Raw genomic sequence first — 19,949 nt, 5'->3', positions numbered from 1 at the left:
ATAGACAGATGTTTCAGCGCAACTCGGGGTAATCTCGCGCATCTGGAAATATTGCATCACAGACCAATGTCCCGGATAAAGGGAACGAAGAGTCTGCTGTGTCGGTGGAGGAAGAAAAACATGGGTAAAGAACGAATTAGGAGACCTCGCGTCTTATTCAGAAGAAATATTGTGCTCTACTTCCCTAATTTAAAGAGATGTGATACTGGACGTATTAACTGGATTTTCCCATGCAATGTTAATACGATTTGAACGTTTGTTCAGTAAATTTGATGATGGGGCTGTAAGCGAGCGCAGCGCACGCTGGGGCGGAAACAGTGGGGAGAAGTTGTGTGTGTGTGTGTGTGTGTGTGTGTGTATGATTTCTGCCATGAAGGAGTGGCCCAAAGCTTGTGTTCCTCTGTGTTTGTGTAGATGCCTCATGATGAATTTGATTGTTGCTGCATTTGGTTCGTGAGCAGCTCTGCAAGACGCGGGGAAAGGACGCACAACGCCAGTAAGTGTTCGCGTCAGTGTCGCTTATAAGAATGTGTGCAATTTAAGGAACTAATTTTATGAACGGATACCCCCGTGATTTATTTACTGTCCTAAGGTTGAAAGTGTTCGCTTAGTTTGTTATTGTTCGGATAAAGTGTCATTGCTTAATTGCTTTTTTTTTTTTTTTTTTTTTCTCCATCTACAAAAGCGCGAGCGCTGCCAACTTTTAGGGGAAGCAAATTCCCCCCCACTTCCTGGGTTGCCAGTTTGTGTATGTGGCAGGGTACACGAGTTTTAAAAATATTTTATCTTTGTGTATTTTTAGAGAAGCAAAAAATTAGTTGCTTTTGTCTGGCAATCAAATCCTAACCAAATGCACATTGTGATACTGACTGATACACTGTAGCTGAGAGGTTCTAAAGGCTGATTGTTGCTGCTGAAGGAGCATGTGGTTCTAATTTGAAAGGCCATGAGGTCTCCACAGTCTGATCCAATGCAAGTCATATGCTTTTTTTTCTTCTTTCTTTTCTCCTAACATTTATTTCCTTTTATATTTGGGAACGAAAGGCTGCAGTACTTATGTGCAGAATGCAGTCATGTCACAAATTATTCCAAACACTGTGTCATTCATAGTTTTGCTCATTCGTTCCCAGTGTAAATAGGTTTCCTGAAAGTGTTTGTGTGTGAGATGGTTTGGTGTTTTGTGGGTCTGTGCATTTACTCATGTGGAATGTCTTGTAAAACAAACAAGTAGGACACTTGGGAGTTAATATCAGTGTATCTAACAGATTACTGCTATGAAAACTTTTGAATATACTTCAAACTGACAACTTGTTAGGCCTTCTTGCATTAAAGAATTGTATTGGACCATGCCTCGGAGTTTGGACTGGCTTGCATACTACCATACTACTCTTAATAATTATTGCCTTTATATAGCCTAGATATGGTAGAAATAGAGTAGTATGATAATATAACATTTCGAACTCCTTATGATGCTTATTTGTCCTGTGATTTTTGTTTTCAAGTGGTTACAGCAAGTGTGAAATGTGACACTATTAAGCAACTGTGATTGGTTTTAAAACACAGTGCGCTGCCATCATGTAGAATATATAAGCGTGCAGTTTTTAGTGAGAACTGAAGTAGGTTCAAGTCATTTTAGGCTCCAATAAACCGCACAAATTGAGTTCTCTCTCTGCATTAACTTCCTCTCTTTTAGAGAAGTACTGTTAGAACTTCTACTTCTCTATTGTCTGGCTCAGTGATCTATTCGAGCAGCAATATAGTGAGATTCAGAAATCATGTGATGGGGCTCTGAGATCACCCATTAGATTCAGACTTGCATGTAGCCAGAGGTGTGAACAATTTTGTCCACTTCCTTTCTGACACTCGGCATAAAGACTGCCTACAAAGTGATGGAAAGACAGAATGAGAGATGGTCTGCATTTTTTTTTTTTTTTTTTTTTTGCCTGAACATGATTGCATTATACTAAGCATTTCTAAGCCACTTTTTTGCAGAAAGCAAGCATTGTTAAGAGAAAATGATAGATATTCTGCTTTACAATGTTATGATACTTTCTAATGCATGGTGCACTGTGGGTGGCCCCTTCCTTTCTGATTCTGCATATAGAGTATGATGTTGTAGGTTTGTGGGCTCTTCAAAGGACTCCACCCATCTCAATTTGTTACTTAAATTAACATTATAGAGAAAGAGTGAGTTTGATTTGTTTAAAGCTATTGTGTGAAAAATTTATTGTGTGAAAAGTACTTTCTCATATCCCAGCTTAAAAAGCAAAGTCAACTATAAGGTTGATTTTACAAGTGTACTGAGCTCTGTGACACTCAACATTTGTGTTTGTTAGAGAGCTGTCCGTCAAGCCCTTTTTTCAAACTGTGATGGCGTGTTTCCACCTTATTTTGCAGTGTAGTTCAAATCTAGCAAACGTAAACAAATAAATAAAAAAAATGTGTGTGTGTGTGTGTGTATTTATTATTATTTAGTGTTCATTTCTAGCATTATACTATGTATTCCATTGCCCTGGAATTAGTCTAAAAAAAACTAGTTTCCACAGCTGCGATGGGGTGTCTTATACAGCTGCTGAGGGAGTGACAGTAGATTTGGCATCTACTTCGTTTTTGTTTCTCTTGTGGAAAGACATGTACATGTAACTTTTTTTTTTTTTTTTTTTTTTTTTGTCTTTAGTTGTAGACTAAAATGGGAATGCACAATAGTTGCTGTGGTCTCCCTCTTCCATTCACTGCAATTGAAGTTTACCCTGCAATAGTTTACTTTCATGTTCCAAATGAAAATGTGAGGGTTAATTGGCTTGACCAATGGTTTGAATATAGGGCGGGAGCCACTGTATGACAGAGAGAGTTTTCTGGAATCTGTTTGAAAACAGTGATATTTTCCACAACATTTAATTCCTATTAGAAATTATACACTTCAGCTTTAAACTTTGTGTTAGGGATGCACCAATATGCAATTTCTGGGCTGATACAGATAATCAATAATTCACAGCTCATTGTGGCCAATACTGATACCGATAACTGATTTAAAAAAAAAAAAATTTTTCCCAATTTGGAATTCCCATTTCTTAGTAGGTCCTCATGGTGGCGCGGTTACCTCAATCCGGGTGGCGGAGGACAATTCTCAGTTGCCTCAGCTTCTGAGACCATCAGTCCGCGCATCTTGTCACGTGGCTCGTCGTGCATGACACCGTGGAGACTCTGCATGTGGAGGCTCATGCTACTCTCCGCGATCCACGCACAATTTACCACGTGCCCCATTGAGAGCGAGAACCACTAATCACGACCACGAGTAGGTTACCCCATGTGACTCTACCCTCCTTAGCAACCGAACCAATTTGGTTGCTTAGGAGACCTGGCTGGAGTCACTCAGCACACTGGATCGATACTCCCTGAGCTACCCAGGCCCCGACCGATAACCAATATAAAACATTTTTTTTGTAATTTTTAACCTGGAACTGCTTGCTAATTCATTAAAAACTTCTCATGTGAAAAATAGGTGTCATTTAAAAGCTTTGAATTTGGACTTGCTGCTATTTAAGGTTCAGCGGATGTAACATGAATAAAAAATGTGACTATCTTACATATGAATGCTGATTTGAATGACAATACACTTGCCTAAATTGTATGGAGCCCCTTAATATATGTGCTTACGGTAATCCTGATGACTCGCTCACAGAGAGAGAATAATGAACCTCAAACATCTGTAATGTATTAAACCAAAATGAGGTGATAAATTAACAGCATGTAACAAACATTAAACAACAAAACACACAATAAAAACCGTTATCTATGTATAAATGGTGTAATATTTATGCTAGCAGCCAGACTGCGAGTGCAGTGATGGTTTGTGTGATTGTGTATGTTTGCATTGTGATTATGCGTGTCTCATTCACAGACGCTTGTTACAGCGCTCATCTGTGGCAGGCAGTTCCACTGTATAACTTATGAAATGTGAACACAACAGTCATAATTGGAATAGGTAACATCATACAAATCTAATAGTCATGAGTCATAACGTTAGAACTTGTAAAATACAACAAGCACATTCGTTTCACTCTCAAAGTAGTGTTTTTAGCCATCTCGCGTCACTCTTTGATAATTATGTCCATATCTATGCACTGTGTTAGGTTGTTGGGCTTGTTTTAATAGCATTAAGTAATGATGTGCTATGGAACAAACAAAATCTGGGAAATAAGAAGTGAAAATGATTGCTCCCAAGTAGCATACTTGTTTTTGTCCAGCTACAAAACAACGTAACAAGGTGCAGAGATGTTGAAATAATCCTCACAGAGCGACATGAGCTTGACTTTTACTCACACAGACACATTGTGTATGCGCACGTATGCGTCGCTTGAGACTGCCCGAGTCCCTACCTGAAGGAAAGATGCCAGAGTCAGTTAGAGATTCTCAGCCCGCAAGAAAATAAACCATAACAAATGATCGGCGAAAATATCGGCAGTAATTCCATTATCGGCACAATAATATTTTGATTTTCCCGGTTATCGGCCGATATATCGTGCATCCCTATTTTGTGTCAACATAAAATTAAATGTTTTCCTATATATTTTATTTATAAATGGGGGTATTTTTTATATTTAAGGGGAATGCTAGTGGACCCCTCTCTCCAGGTATTATAGGCTGAATACGGAATAGAATACTATCATACTACTCTTACTATTTCTGCCATAAACACATATGGCAGAAGTAGGAAGAGTAGCATGGGGTAGTATGCCATTCCGAACTCTGCTATAGATATTATTGGTTTGAGTGACACCACTGGACCAGACATAAAACTGTTGGCTCAACCAATGGCATATGCAATAATTCTAATCTTGCATACTGTTCAGGATAGGCTAATATATCTATGTGAATTGGGCCAGGAGGTTTGATTGCTACTGAGGTGAGATGCAATATGGCTTTGTAGACACTGGCACACTAAAACACAGACCTGGCATAGACTAATTCCGAAACGAACATAATGTTCAGCCAAAGTGCCTGTTTGAGACATGATGACATTTCAGACTGTTGTCTGTAGACCAGCATCAGGACAGTGGCGCTGTTTTAGGTTGTATATCTAGCATTTCATTTTACATAGTCCATCTTCTCTGTGCTCACTAGACACTGGAATGTAAATAATGTCCCTGTCCAAGAACGTTTACTGTGCACACGCTCCTCTAGTCCTCCCCCTCCCCTCCACTCTATGCTCCATTCCTCTTTCCTCTCACTTTTTAGGGCCCAAGCACTGAAAGTGCGGAGGCCCTATTGTTCCTCCTAAGGATTTTTTTTTTTTTTTCAAGATTTCGGGGGCTTTTGGGGCACTTAACATTTAAATTTTGAACAAGCATCAGCCATTGGCAAAAGTTAATACATGGGCGTGTAGAGGGGGATCTGTAGCGCCACCTAGAAAATGGCCGTGTCTGGGGGGCTTTGTAGCACATCCCTTTTGAGATACAGACACCAAACTTTGCACATACATAGATCTCATCAAGCTGGACAACTTTGGTTGCCGACAGTCATAAGCTCCGTCCAAAAGGAAGTCGGCCATTTTGGATTGTTTGTTTGAAAAATGCATGCTCTGGAATTTGAAATACTCCTAGGGGATTCATGTTACAGGCACTAAATGTGGGCGACATTATGCCAAGACATTGACTATGCTAAATTGTGAACAGATTCTTGGTATATTGAATGGTGTTGCAATGGTGACATGATAAAGTAACATCAAAAAATGGGAAAAAGGAAGTGTCTCATATCTTTTACGTGCATCGTAAATTTCTTTTACATTTACATCAAAATTGAGGCGTATGTTTGGCCTTGCGGGCTGTTCACATTGATGTGGCTATTGTGGGTCACAGTCATAGTGCTACTAACTGGCGGAAGGAAGTGTGGCACTTTTAACAGACTTCAAAATATCCCTCTTATGTTTACCTGAATTGTTTACATTTTTTTAGAATAATGTCAAGACAGATTTAAAATTCTGAAGGGATTCTTGATATCTTAAATAGTGTTGCCATGGCAATGCATTAAATGTAATTATTCCTTTTTTATGTATATTCAAATGTTTTTAAGGTACTTGGGATGCTTGAATTTTCATGATATTTTGCACACACATCAGAGTTGTCAGCCATTAGGTTAAAACATTGGCATGGCTGGGGAGCTCTGTAGTGCCACCTTTTGATAAAAGTGGTGGGGTCAGTTTCATCTACGGTCACCAAACTTGCTACATATTGTTCTCATCAAGCCGAACAACTTTCAAAATTACAGTCATTAGCTCTGCCCAACAGGAAGTCTGCCATTTTGGATTGAATGTGCATTTTTTGAAAATTGCAGGCCCTGAACTTTTGAATACTCCTAGGGGACTCATGTGACTGGCACCAAACTTAGGCAATATTATGCCAAGACATTGTAGATGCTAAATTGCGAACAGATTTGAGTCGCCATGGAGAAGCAATACATTTATGGTGAAAAATGGAAAACAGGAAGTGTGCATTGTGATTTTGATAAATTCAGCTGTATGTTTGGTAATGAGAGCTGATCACATTGATGTGGCTATTATGGGTCATGGTCATAGCACCACCAACTGGCAGCAGGAAGTATTACACTTTTAACAGACTTTGAAATAGCCCTCTTGTGTTTAGATGAATTGCTTCAAAATTCTTTAGAATAATGTCAAGACACTGCTGATGTACAATTTTAAAGGAATTTTTTTATCTTAAATTTATTGTAATGAAAGTATACAAAAAATCAACAAGTTTAAAAATATTAGAAAATCAAAGCCACATGTCTAACCCAGATCTGATCCAAATTTTAGGTCAATATATCAAATGACCTTTTGTGGCAGTTTTTATTCAGACGCAGTACCAGAAATGTCCAATAGAGGACAGCCAAGCTCCATTGGTGAATGATTCCCAAAAGACCACATCTGCACAATTATCTAAATTTGGCAGGAACTGGCATAAAAACACTATGAATTTGAGAACAATAATACAAAAAGATCAGTTATATGAAAGCTCTTTCTAAGGACAGGATGCCTTTTTTTTTTTTTTTTTTTTTTTTTCATAAAATGCCATAAAGGTGGGACAGTAAGATATAAAGTTTGGGATATAAACAAAACTAATTTTAGAAATACCTCTCGAACCTCATGTGAAGTGACATTTTATTGCACAATATAATATAAGACATTTACAAGATTACAAATATTATAATAACTTCTAAAATAACTGGTTACAATGTAAGTGCTGTTAGCAGTTGGAGCCAGCAACTATTTTCATTTTCAACAAACATCATATTTTTTTCTGCCATAAATTATACAAGATATTCCTCTGTATTGCTCGACCCTCGTCACCCATGGGGACCCGGGGTAGAATAGGTCCCTAGCACCCCCTTGCTGATCATAAGAGGCGACAAATGGGGCGACTTCTTTGCCGTAAGTTGCAACCCGTGTCTGGGGAGGACGAGAACCTGGTATTTGAGGAATGTGTATGCTGCGGCTGACTCGGATCCAACACAATACTTTTGGCTATGAATTCAGATAGATGGGAGATTGGAAGGACCCGGTCCAATCAATTGGCTAGTCAAGATGTACCCGAAAGAGCGTTGGCTTAGGGTCAATTGAATAAAATGAATTTCTTGTTCCTTTTGCTCAAGTATATCACCCCTGTATCCTTGGTGCATAACTGGAGGATAACCACGGCTCTGTGCACCCCCCTGTTGGGCTCCGAGGTGGGTGGGGAGCAGGAGTGATGAAAATGTAAAAATACAAACATGGTTAACAAAATCCCAAAATGACGGATGACAGAACAAATATTGGATGACGAATCAGATAATGGGTGCATTTACTCACAAAAGAGTGAAAATTGGCAGAGATTTATACTGCTAGAATCACAAATAACAGACATGCTTCTTATAAAATTGTCTCCATTTGCAATACAGAAAGGCATTTCGGCCACAGCAGGAACAGTTAAAGATGTTAAAAAGCTAAGATCCAGACCAATCCTAGTAGAATGCTCCAAGAAATGCCATGCTGGAAACATCATGCGTGCAAATATGCTGGCAAATGTACCGATAAAGGCATTTTATCACCCATCATTGAACAGCAGCAAAGGAGTTATATGCACCAGAGAGTTACACGATATGGGCGAGGCTGAAATAGCATCAGAATTAACTCAAGGTGTAACGAATGTCAAGAGGATCACAATCAAAAAAAGAACAATTAATTAAGACAGCCACTTACATTATAACCTTTAATAAATCCCAACCTCTGGAGAGGATCCAAATTGGATATGTGAGTGTTCCGGTCAATATTTTTATTCCAAACCCATTGAGATGCTACAACTGTCAAAAATTTGGCCACGGTTCTGCTTTCTGCAAAAGAAAAGCAATCTGCTGCAACTGTGGAGAAGGACGCGAACCAGGGTGTTCAAGACTGCCAAAATGTAGCAACAGTTCAGCTAATCACCCAGCCTCAACAAAAGAATGTCTAATTTGGATAAAGGAAAAATAAATTCAAATAATAAAATATGTAGAAAGGATCAGCTATGTTGAAGCATGAAAAAAGGTTGAGGAGACCCCATCCTTTAACCTGAGGAAAACATATGCTTCTGTGGTGAAACCAACCATGAGCACCACTGATTGCCAGACTGATTTGACCTGGGTGAACAGTGAGAAACCATAACATGTCAGCAACTTCCGACCCAATCAAAACGAAGAATCAAGGAACACAAAGTCAAATAATGACAAATCAAACCCAAGCCAAGGAAGACGAAAGATTATCAAATGAGCACAACCAGTTGTCGAGAGGAAAGAAGATACAACAAAATACAAAAACTCAGTCAACAAAAGTGAATCAAGAAAGGGAAAAACACAAAAAACTGAATGTTTAAAAAACAACGATTTTGAATGACAGAGACTACAAATTCCCGAAGTGGAAGCTTGTCTCCAAAATGCAAAGGTAAAGGACAGATACTTGTCTTACTTGAAAATGAGGAATCATATAATTCAGTGGAACTGTCAAGGATTTAAGGCAAGCTTTTCAGAACTGCAGCAACTAGCAGCAATTTTGTATCCCATTGCCTTCTGCCTCCAGGAAACCCATCTAACAATAGATAGACAACTGACACTGAAAAAGTATAATAACTATAACACTTTAGGCAAAAATATACAACATCCATCTGGTGGATCAGCTATATTAGTAAGACACGACATAATCCACAGCCACATACCAGTAAATACAAACCTGCATGCGGTAGCTGTACATCTAACTCTTCATAAAACCACAACTATGTGCTCTATTTATATACCCCCTGATGCCTCAGTGACAACACAAGAACTAAACAAAATGTTAGAACAGTTACCATTACCATACATATTAATGAGTGACTTTAAAAGCCACAGCACATTATTGGGAGGTAAACATACAAATACCACAGACTGAAAAATAGAGTTCATATACAATAATGATTTGTGCTGACTAAATGATGGTTCAAGCACATATTTGCATCCAGGATATGGAACATACTCCACTATTGATTTAACTTTGTGTGAACCTGAAATAATAATTGACTTCATGGCAAGTATGGAAGGATCTTTGTGGAAGTGATAATTACCCACTGATTATAACATCTACTGAAGAAGATATACAACAAGACACTTCTAGATGGCAATTGAAAAAAAGCTAATTGGTATCATTTCCAAAAACTTTGTTATAAGTTCAACATAGACTGGCAAGAATATCAAGATCCAGTAAAGAAAAATATACTGTATTAATCAGATAAATACACTGATTGAAATAGCAGAAAAAACTGTGCCAAAAACATCAACAAAGTCATGCCGTCGGAGAAACCCATGGTTCAATGAAGACTGTAAAAAGGCTATTGCTGATTGGAAGAAGGCAGAAAGAACCTTTAATAAACATCCAACAACCAAAAACCTCATCAGATTGAAAATGTATAGAGCACAAGCACAAAGAATTATTATTGAAACAAAGAGGCAGAGTTGGAAAAAATACGTCACAGTCACAGACACCAACAAAAAGTATGAGATATGATACGAAAGATGAAAAATAAGGAAGGAGGACTACAAATACAACATATAAAAAATCAAGATACTTTATTAACATCGAAACAGAATATTGCTAATAAATTGGAGACATTCGAGAGAAATTCATTACTATAAAATGGCCTTCCCAGATTGGAAATACAAATAAAACAAGAACAGGAAAAATTTTGTTTCTCTTCAGATAACACCGAACTGTGTAATCAGCCTTTTACAATGGAAGCTATTAAGCTATTCTGAAAGCTATTAAAAACTCCAATGACACTGCAGTTGGACCTGATGCAATTCACTATCAGTTCCTGAAACATCTACCCCAAAATATACTATTGATCCAACTGAACGTACTCAATAGTATTTGGAAATCAGGAAAAATACCAGCTAACTGGAAAGAAGCAACTGTTATACCAATACCTAAACCAGGAAAAGACCATATTGACCCAAACAATTATCGCCCAATAGCCTTAACCAGCTGCCTATGCAAAACCATGGAACGATCAATGATCGGCTGGTGTGGATTTTGGAAAAAGACCAAAAGATCAGTGTGGATTTAGACGAGGGAAAAGTAATCTTATAAGGTGATCAAGAGTAGAGTCTTTTGTACGAGATGGTTTTATAAAAAAAAAGAACATGTAGTAGCAGCAGTATTTTTTGATTTAGAAAAAGCTTATGATATTACGTGGAGGTATGGCATTCTAAAAGATTTGTACAATATGGGTTTCAGGGGATGTCTACCCATTTTTATTTCCAATTTTTTTATCTAATAGAATTTTTCATGTTCAAGTAAGAAATGTGCTGTCTGAATTGCATGTACAAGAATCAGGAGTGCCCCAAGGAAGTTACTCAGTAACTCTTTTTAGCATTAAAATGAACTGGATTGTAAGTGTTATGGGGCTAAATATATTCCGCAGCCTATATGTAGATGATGTGTGCATTTGTTATAAAGGCAAAAATATGAACGTAACAGAGGCAAATACAAATATGTATAAATAAAATGTATGACTGGTCAGTACAAAATGGATTTACATTTTCTAAATCAAAAACTGTATGTATGCATTTTTGTATTTTGTGATCTATGCACCTCGAGCCAGAACTCTTTTTGGAAAGGGAACCTATAAAAGTCATAAAGGAGACAAAATTCCTAGGACTTACTTTTGATAATAAACTATCCTTTATCCCTCATATCAAAATGCTGCGGAATAGATGCTTGAAAGCAATGGATATCATAAAAGTGCTAGCAAGGATCAAATGGGGTGCAGATTGTGAATAATCTTGACTCTGTAGGACACTTGTTTGATCAAAAATGGACTATGGGAGCGCAGTTTATGGATCTGCCAGGAAGTCATGTATTAAAATGTTGGATACAGTACATCATACAGGATTGAGACTTGCACTAGGAGCATTTAGGACCTCTCCAATCCAAAGCTTGTATACAGAAGCAAAAGAACCATCACTATATAACAGAAGGCTGAAATTGGCCCTTAACTATGCAGTTACACTAAAAGCTAATGAAAGTAACCCAGCATATCCTTCAGTCTTTCATCCTCAACAATCACACCTGTATGAAGCCAGACCCAGGTACATAATTCCTTTTGGAATTCACACAAAACCACACTTGAAGAACATGGACATTAATCTGGATATCCTAACATCGACACATCTGTGCCCTATACTGACCAGGAATATTAAAAAACCAACTATCATGATGAACCTGGCTCAGTATACTAAAAAGATAAATCATCCAAACATCTACCAGGAGAAATTCCTGGACATAAGATGCAGCTTACCATCTCATGTACCAGTGTACACAGATGGATCAAAGTCAGACAATCATGTATCTGCAGCAGTAGTGATTGGCCCAAAACGTTTTGGCAAGTGTATTTCTGGACAAAGTTCAATTTTCACAGCAGAAGCTTGTGCATTATTACTAGGTTTATAACAAATAGAAAAGGAACAACAATGTCACTTTCTAATTTGTACAGATTCTAAATCCTGCCTGCAAGCACTCGAAGCTCTGAAAACAGAACCCCCTACAATTATTAATATAATAGGAAAAGTGGACCCTTTGAAAAAAACAAGATTTCAGTATTGTCTCATGGATACCAGGCCATATGGGATTGGCTTGCAATGAACAGGCAGATAAAGCGGTTAAGGAAGCACTTCAGTTGGACATGACAGAATGAAATGTACCAGCATCTGATGTTAAACCCATATTGAATATGTACATTCACAACAAATGGCAAATGGAATGAATGCATGTAACGAACTACATGAAGTGAACCCAGTACTAAATCAAGGAGTTTATTTCCTCTCTGAAAATAGATATGACCAGGTTGTATATACGAGATGTCAAATTGGTCACTCAAAGACTCACTCATTCGTGCTTATTGAAAGGGGAAGAGAAACTGGTTTGTGATCTATGTAAGAATTTCTTGAGTGTAAAACATATTTTGATAGAATGTCCATATCTAAATGATATTAGACAACGCTTTTATTCAGAAAATATATTGATGGACATTTTCAAAAAGGTGTTGAGAATGTTTAGAATTCCTATCACATACTAAACTGAAAAACTCTATATAATTGTTATTACTACTACTGTTATTATTGTTATATATGGATTTTTGTATCTGTCAAACTACTGTAAACATTGTTTAATTTTAACACTGTCATCTTTGTCATGAATATAGCCATTGCTGCTGACATGGCATCAAAAATATAAATAAATCTGTATCGCTCGAATTGATCACGTGGTTGATGTTGCTTTCTAAACTGAGAAAGGCCAGCCCATGTAACCATGGAAACCTCACACTATTGCCTAAACAGAATGAAGATTTATTGTATTAATATACAGTTGAAGTCAGAAGTTTACATACACCTTAGCTAAATACATTTAAACTCAGTTTTTCACAATTCCTTACCTTTAATCGTAGAAAAATTCCCTGTCTTAGGTCAGTTAAGATCACTATTTTAAGAATGTGAAATATCAGAATAATAGTAGAGAGAATTTTATTTCAGCTTTTATTTTATCACATTCCCATTGGGTCAGAAGTTTACATACACTTTGTTAGTATTTGGTAGCATTGCCTTTAAATTGTTTAACTTGGGTCAAACGTTTTGGGTAGTTTTTCACAAGCTTCTCCCAAAAAGTTGCTGGAATTTTGACCCATTCCTCCGGACAGAACTGGTGTAACTGAGTCAGGTTTGTAGGCCTCCTTGCTCGCACACACTTTTTCAGTTCTTCCCACAAATTTTTTATCAGATTGAGATCAGGGCTTTGTGATGGCCACTCCAATACCTTGACTTTGTTGTCCTTAAGCCAGTTTGACAACTTTCGAGGTATGCTTGGGGTCATTGTCCATTTGGAAGACCCATTTGTGACCAAGTTTTAACTTCTTGGCTGATGTCTTGAAGTTGCTTCAATATATCCACATAATTTTCCTTCCTCATGATGCCATCTATTTTGTGAAGTGCACCAGTCCCTCCTGCAGCAAAGCACTCCTACAACATGATGCTGCCACCCCCATGCTTCACAGTTGGGATGGTGGTCTTCAGCTTGCAAGCCTCACCCTTTTTTCTCCAAACATAAAGATGGTCATTATGGCCAGACAGGTCAATTTTTGTTTCGTAAGACCAGAGGGCATTTCTCCAAAAAGTAAAATCTTTGTCCCAATGTACACTTGCAAACTGTAGTCAGGCTTTTTTTATGGCAGTTTTGGAGCAGTGGCTTCCTTGCTGAGCAGCCTTTCAGGTTATGTTGATTATAGAACTAGTTTTACTGTGGATATAGATACTTGTCTACCTGTTTCCTCTAGCATCTTCACAAGGTCCTTTGCTGTTATTCTGGGATTGATGTGCACTTTTCGCATCAAACTACGTTCATTTCTAGGAGCCAGAATGCATCTCCTTCCTTAGCGGTATGATGGCTGCGTGGTCCCATGGTGTATATACTTGCGTACTGTTGTTTGTACAGATGAATGTGGTGCCTTCAGGCATTTGGAAATTGCTCCCAAGGATGAACCAGACTTGTGGAGGTCCACCATTTATTTTCTGAGGCCTGGGCTGATTTCTTTTAATTTTCTTATGATGTCAAGCAAAAAGGCACTGAGTTTGAAGGTAGGCCATAAAATACATCCACAGGTACACCTCCAATTCAGTACACATATTAGCTAATTGTCTAAAGGCTTGACATAATTTTATGGAATTTGCCAAGCTGCTTAAAGGCACAGTTAACTTAGTGTACGTAAACTTCTGACTAGGAATGCACCGATACCACTTTTTCTCTTAGGATCCGGTATCGGAAATCTCAGTATAGGCCAATCCCGATCTGATACCAGTGTTTTTTTTTGCATAATCAGTTTAGAATATCTTTACATTTATTGTGTGGAACTAATTGGGTGTACTCTTTAATATGTAAAGAAACAAACCTCTAACTACACATTATTTCAATATAAATGTATAGCTTATTAAACTTTATTGTTAACTAGTATACTGGATAATGTAGCAGCAAAATTAACAGTAATTCCAGTATAAGTCATCAGCAGAAAAGAAGCAGTTTCTTTTTTTTTTCTCAACTTGTATCTGGACTTTAAAGGATTCAGATGTCTTTTTTTGTTCAATTTAGTTGTAAGATATCAGCTCACTTTTCATTCAGTTATTTTTTTGAACCCATTCAAATTAAATATTATTATAATTTGTAAACGAATGATAATATATTATAATAGTAATATATCTCAATCGTGCACCTTTTGTCACGGATCCACCGGTCTCACTTTCTTCCTCACTGCAGTCACAGCGCTCACTCTCCCATGAGTTCTGATTACACGCACCTGCATATCATTAGTGGCTATTCAAGGACTGCATATATATACCCCTCTTTCACACACACTCTTTGTCTGTTCTCATCGATAGTATGTCTGAGACTCCAGAACTTTCTACTATGTCAAACATACCTGTGTCTTCATTATTGCCTGCAAGTATCATAAGACTGTTGTGAGTTATCTGTTCATCGTGTCTATACCCTGTCTGGATATTACTCGCCTGTTGTTTGCCACTCTGCTCAACTGGATTTACTCACAATGTTTACTGTTTCAGTCATCTGTTCAATAAATCCTGCAACTGAGTTCATATCTCTGCCTCCGTGACACCTTTAACTTTTAAACTCTCACGCTTTTTTATTTTGACATTCTGAACTCTCCAGGAAGTCCTGTATGTGTCTGTTTGTAGGCAAGTTCACAGTAGTTTTAATTGGCTTCTTATTCAAATTCAGGTAAAAAAGCACCTCCAGTGCTATTCTAAATGCATATTAAAAAGTGAATCTAACTATTGAGCATCTACATCTGAGATGTCGTTCATGAGTAGCGCTCAGATATTGCGCACTGCGTGAAGGCTAAAAATAGGTACGTGTGTGTGTGTGTGTGTGTGTGTGTAAACAGAGCAGCGCCATACAATAACGCGCTGGAGCTGCGCGTGCATTTTATATATTTACTTATTAAACACAGCCTTTTGTGATTCAGAGCTATTGCACGTCTTCAAGTGGCTATGAATAAAATGCACGAGTCATATGAACTACTTTAATTGTGTTTTAATGGTTCTTTTATGTAATTTTTTTTGAGCTCGACAGTAACTAACATGACGAACACACAGTATCGGATTTGGATCGGGCTCGTCGGACCGATATCCGATCCGTTTAAAAACGTCAGTATCGGATCGGTGCATCCCTACTTCTGACCCACTGGAATTGTGATATAGTCAATTAAAAGTGAAACAATCTGTCTGTGAACAATTGTTGGAAAAATTACTTGTGTCATGCACAACTTGCCAAAACTATAGTTTGCTAATATTAATCTGTGGAGTGGTTAAATAAGTTTTAATGACTTAATAATACATTTCTGACATCAACTGTATTTAATAAGAATAACAAATAAGGCCCAATGCCTGGTTGCATAAAACACCTGAAGTTTTTCACTTAAGTAACAAATTGTGATTTTTTTTTTTTCCTTACTAAGGAAATGACATGAGGGTGTTTCATATAATCCCTTAGACACTTATCTTGGCTAAGGGAAACCGTTAAGGGATTTACTACAGTGAGCAAGGTTTTACCATAATAAAATTCTGCTCTTACCATGGATACAACATGTCCCTACCTACTTTCCAAAGATTGGAAATGTCCCGACTAACATTTGGGCAATTTTACCACATAGAAAATACTTAACTTTATTCTATGTTTTTATCTTCATTTAAATTACTATTATACGTTCTCACTATTATATTATGTAAATTATTGTCCGACCTCTTCTGAAGCAGCAAATAAATGCATGAGGGGAGCGTTGTCATGTAACAGCTGTTCCTTTTCTCAGCAATTTTCAGGCTGCAACAATCACAGTCGTTTATGATTACTGCATAAAGATTTTTTTCAAACTAATTTCTGGAGGAAACATGGGCGGATTTCCATTTGTATGATGTACAGTTCTGGGGCCTGTTGTATAAACGTTGTTGTATAAAAGTCAAGTGTGTCCGTACGGTGCACACATATTTACGCTATTTATTTTTTATAAATCCCGATATGTGCGTGGAAAATTGTGTACGCACATTTCAATGGCAATTTTGTGCGTACACAATTTTCCACGCACATATCGGGATTTATAAAAAATAAACAGCGTAAATGTGTGCACCATACGGACACACTTGACTGTGCGTACGCACACTTTTACTGGTGTGTGTGTGTGTGTGTGTGTGTGTGTTAACTGACGACTCCAGCTGGACAAATAATGAACTGAACAGATTGATTATAAACTCTGATTTTCATTTAATTCACATTTAGAATTAAAAAAAAAAAGTATGTAGTTAAGCACTTGAAACAGAAGTAATCGTTATCAAGCCAATAGTAGGCTAAATTATTTTTATGTAACTAATTGAAAAGGCATAATATAAGTCAATCGAATATAAGCTGTAAAAGGGAAATATTGGTTTGAAATGCACTACATTGGAGAACTTTTCCATGTCCTCATAGAGAAGGAACATACAGTAACTAAAAATGACAGCAAAGATTTTTTAGCCTGAGATATTTTCTGTTCTATTGCAATAATGTACTGAGATGAGTACAGCATTTGGATAAAGATGATCTGTAATGCGATGTGCACTTGACTCTGATGTGAAATGGCTCAGTAAAACGGACAGTAGCTAAAAGACAGGCACTGCTGGACACATTCAGTAGTCGAACGGACCATTGGAGAGACATGTCTCATCAGAAACAGTATTGTACAGCTGCAAACAGGTACAGCAATGCACATCAAATGCGCATCAAATGTGCTGCCTGCTCCACTTCATCCCGACCCTCATCACAATGAAACCCCATTCTAGTCTAATAAAAACATTATGAAAAGTACATTTGCCGTTCAGCTGTTTTTGAATATAAAATACCAGTCAAATATAAAATCTTAGTAATCCGATAATATCAGACAGTGCTGCAAAGAATTTTAATTTTTGTTTTGTTTCCAGTACTAAATATTTAACTTCTTAAAACGATTTAAAAGGTTTTCTGAGAAGCAAAATTGCTTCGGTTAGATTTGTCTGCAAAGATAAAAACATTTTGCCAAGGGATATTCAAGATATATTCTTTGAAAATAAGTTAATATCTTAATAATGTTTCTTCATGGTGCAGCATCTAACCTTTGGGTACATGTGACATTTACAGTCTTGTCTCTTATAATACAGTTTCTTGTACCATTAAACGCAGTAATCACGTGTTTGGATGGTGAAATGCATATGGTAATTGTATGCAGATGAGGATATGCATAGTAAAAACAGGCGTTGTACGCTCCATATGATTATTTTGGGGAGGAGATGGGGTGGGGAATGAATCACATGCATGTACGCACAATCTTCGCAAGCTGGGATTTATAAAGGGAACTATGCGCAGGTTCTGGCGAACGTACGGTTTTATAAATCTGAATTTTTTTTGTGCGTACGCAAAATCTGACTTTTGTGCGTACGCACACTTTAAGGATGAAATCTACGCAAAGTTTTATACATGAGGCCCCTGGAAATTAATAGATTAAAACCCTTTTTTGAGTTCAAACCTTTCCTGTGCAAGTAAAAAAATTTTTGCATGCGGCCCAATTAATGAAGGATTCTGCTATTACAGCCGGTAAGAGCCCTCTTGAGAGACACCTTTGAATTTTAATGACTGCCAGGTAAGGGGTGGATGGTGGTGCAAAATGTTAAGAAGCTTGTTTAACTGTGCAGAGAACTGATTGCCATCCCAAATTAAGAATATTTGTGGTGGTCAGTAAGATATAGCCTATATACATATTCGTGATATATCGCAAATTAATTGTCATGATTTTAATGCATTCATTTATACAGTTTAAGATGCAGGGAGCAGAATATAATAGGCATATTTCTGTGTGTGTGTTCCTATTAGATCGCCCTCCAGCTTGTTGGCGATTTCTCATATTATGTGATGGTCAAATATGTACTCCTGCAATAGTTTTTCTATTGCGAAATAAATCGCCTTGACCTACTGTACTCTTCAATTGGTTATATAAACTAAGCCATCTTGTTTTTTGAAACCTTTTAACTTCCCAACCTTAAGGTTAACATAGAAAAATGGCACTTATGGGCTTTATGCAACACTTAACGTGTTTTAAGGGCATTTTTAAGTAAAAAAAATAAATACTTAAGGAAAACTGAAATGGATTATGACGTTTCACTTATAAACCCCTTAAATAACACTTAGTGGTTATTTTCTGCAACTCCTTTAATTTTAAGGGAAACTTTAGGGCGTTCTTAAGGGAACATTACACTTAAGGTGCTTTATGCAACCGGGCCGAAGTATTTTAAAAGTTCATATGTGATGTTTCTGCAACAGCCCCAGAGCTCCGATGCTCTCAATGTACCTGTTATTTAATTCCCCCCATAAAATGTGTTTTTTGTTTTATAAAGACACGTATTTTAGATATTTCAGAAATATGATACCAATCAAATATTCCATACAGAGATTGCACTGTCAGAATGTTGGGAAGATTCACATATAATTTATACACATAAAAACATGACATTAGAGAGAAATCATTTTAAAAGAGAACAAAACATCACGGTTGTTTATGCCAATGAGCATTAAGCTGTGTCGTCAGCAAGTCATTTCCCATCGTCCTTGCAGTTCGTGCAACTTGGAAAAAGCGACTGCGCTGCCTGCCTGCTACAACTGCAGCAGCCTCACTCTCGCGGGTATATTTTTTACGTACATGATATCACAGAAAGTCGGACAGATTTCTAACTGGCATGCACCTGTCAGTGATCACTGGTGATTGGTTCTGTGCAGAACTTGCTCATCTCAAACGAGCCTAATGAAATGCATGCTGTTTTTCTTCAATCATTGGATTTGGTCATAAGCAGAGAACATAAAACATAAGTAGCCTACTGTCGCTCACGTCGCGTGTTTTAAAAATGCACTCTAAACATTTTAAAATGTTTTTCACTGTAATGTTCTAATCGCAAAATAGACTGCAGAAGATGAAAGTTGAGTTAAAGCTTTAATATGATACCAAGTATGTGAACATTTGATTTTGTGAACATTGAAGTTTTTGATATAAAACAAAGCGTTTCTTTTTAGCCTCTCAAACGGCCCACCTGTTGGCCAGTGACAGTTAACAGGTTTAAAATGGGCTTGTACGACAGCCTCTGTAGCACCTGCATTTTCACCTACAGTCACCAGAATTGGTACATATATAGTTCTCAAAGCCGAACAATTTTCATACTCCGAGTCATTAGCTCCGCCCAACAAGAAATTGGCCATTTTGGATTTTCTGAAAATCGCAGTCTCTGAACTTCTCCTAGGTGATTGATGAGACTGTCACCACATTTAGACAAAATTATGCCAAGACATTGTAGAT

General features: G+C 37.4%; 1 protein-coding gene across 2 annotated transcripts in view; it reads left to right on the top strand.

The window, feature by feature from the left end:
- Positions 1 to 51: 51 nt before the first annotated feature.
- The window catches only part of wipf1b (WAS/WASL interacting protein family, member 1b), a 36,652-nt gene continuing 16,754 nt past the window's right edge, over positions 52 to 19,949 (top strand). The window contains exons 1-2 of one of the 2 annotated variants that reach the window (XM_051707427.1): positions 52 to 124; positions 415 to 496. The gene's annotated coding sequence lies outside the window, so the exon portion shown is untranslated. Of the gene's footprint in view, positions 125 to 168; positions 497 to 19,949 lie in introns of those variants that run through there. The other variant, XM_051707428.1, reaches the window with a different exon arrangement.

This window comes from Myxocyprinus asiaticus, chromosome 9 (genome assembly GCF_019703515.2).
Source record: "Myxocyprinus asiaticus isolate MX2 ecotype Aquarium Trade chromosome 9, UBuf_Myxa_2, whole genome shotgun sequence".
In the NCBI taxonomy this organism is placed as follows: domain Eukaryota; kingdom Metazoa; phylum Chordata; class Actinopteri; order Cypriniformes; family Catostomidae; genus Myxocyprinus; species Myxocyprinus asiaticus.
Note: the sequence above shows the minus strand (reverse complement) of the source record. Positions and strands in the feature narration are given on the sequence as shown.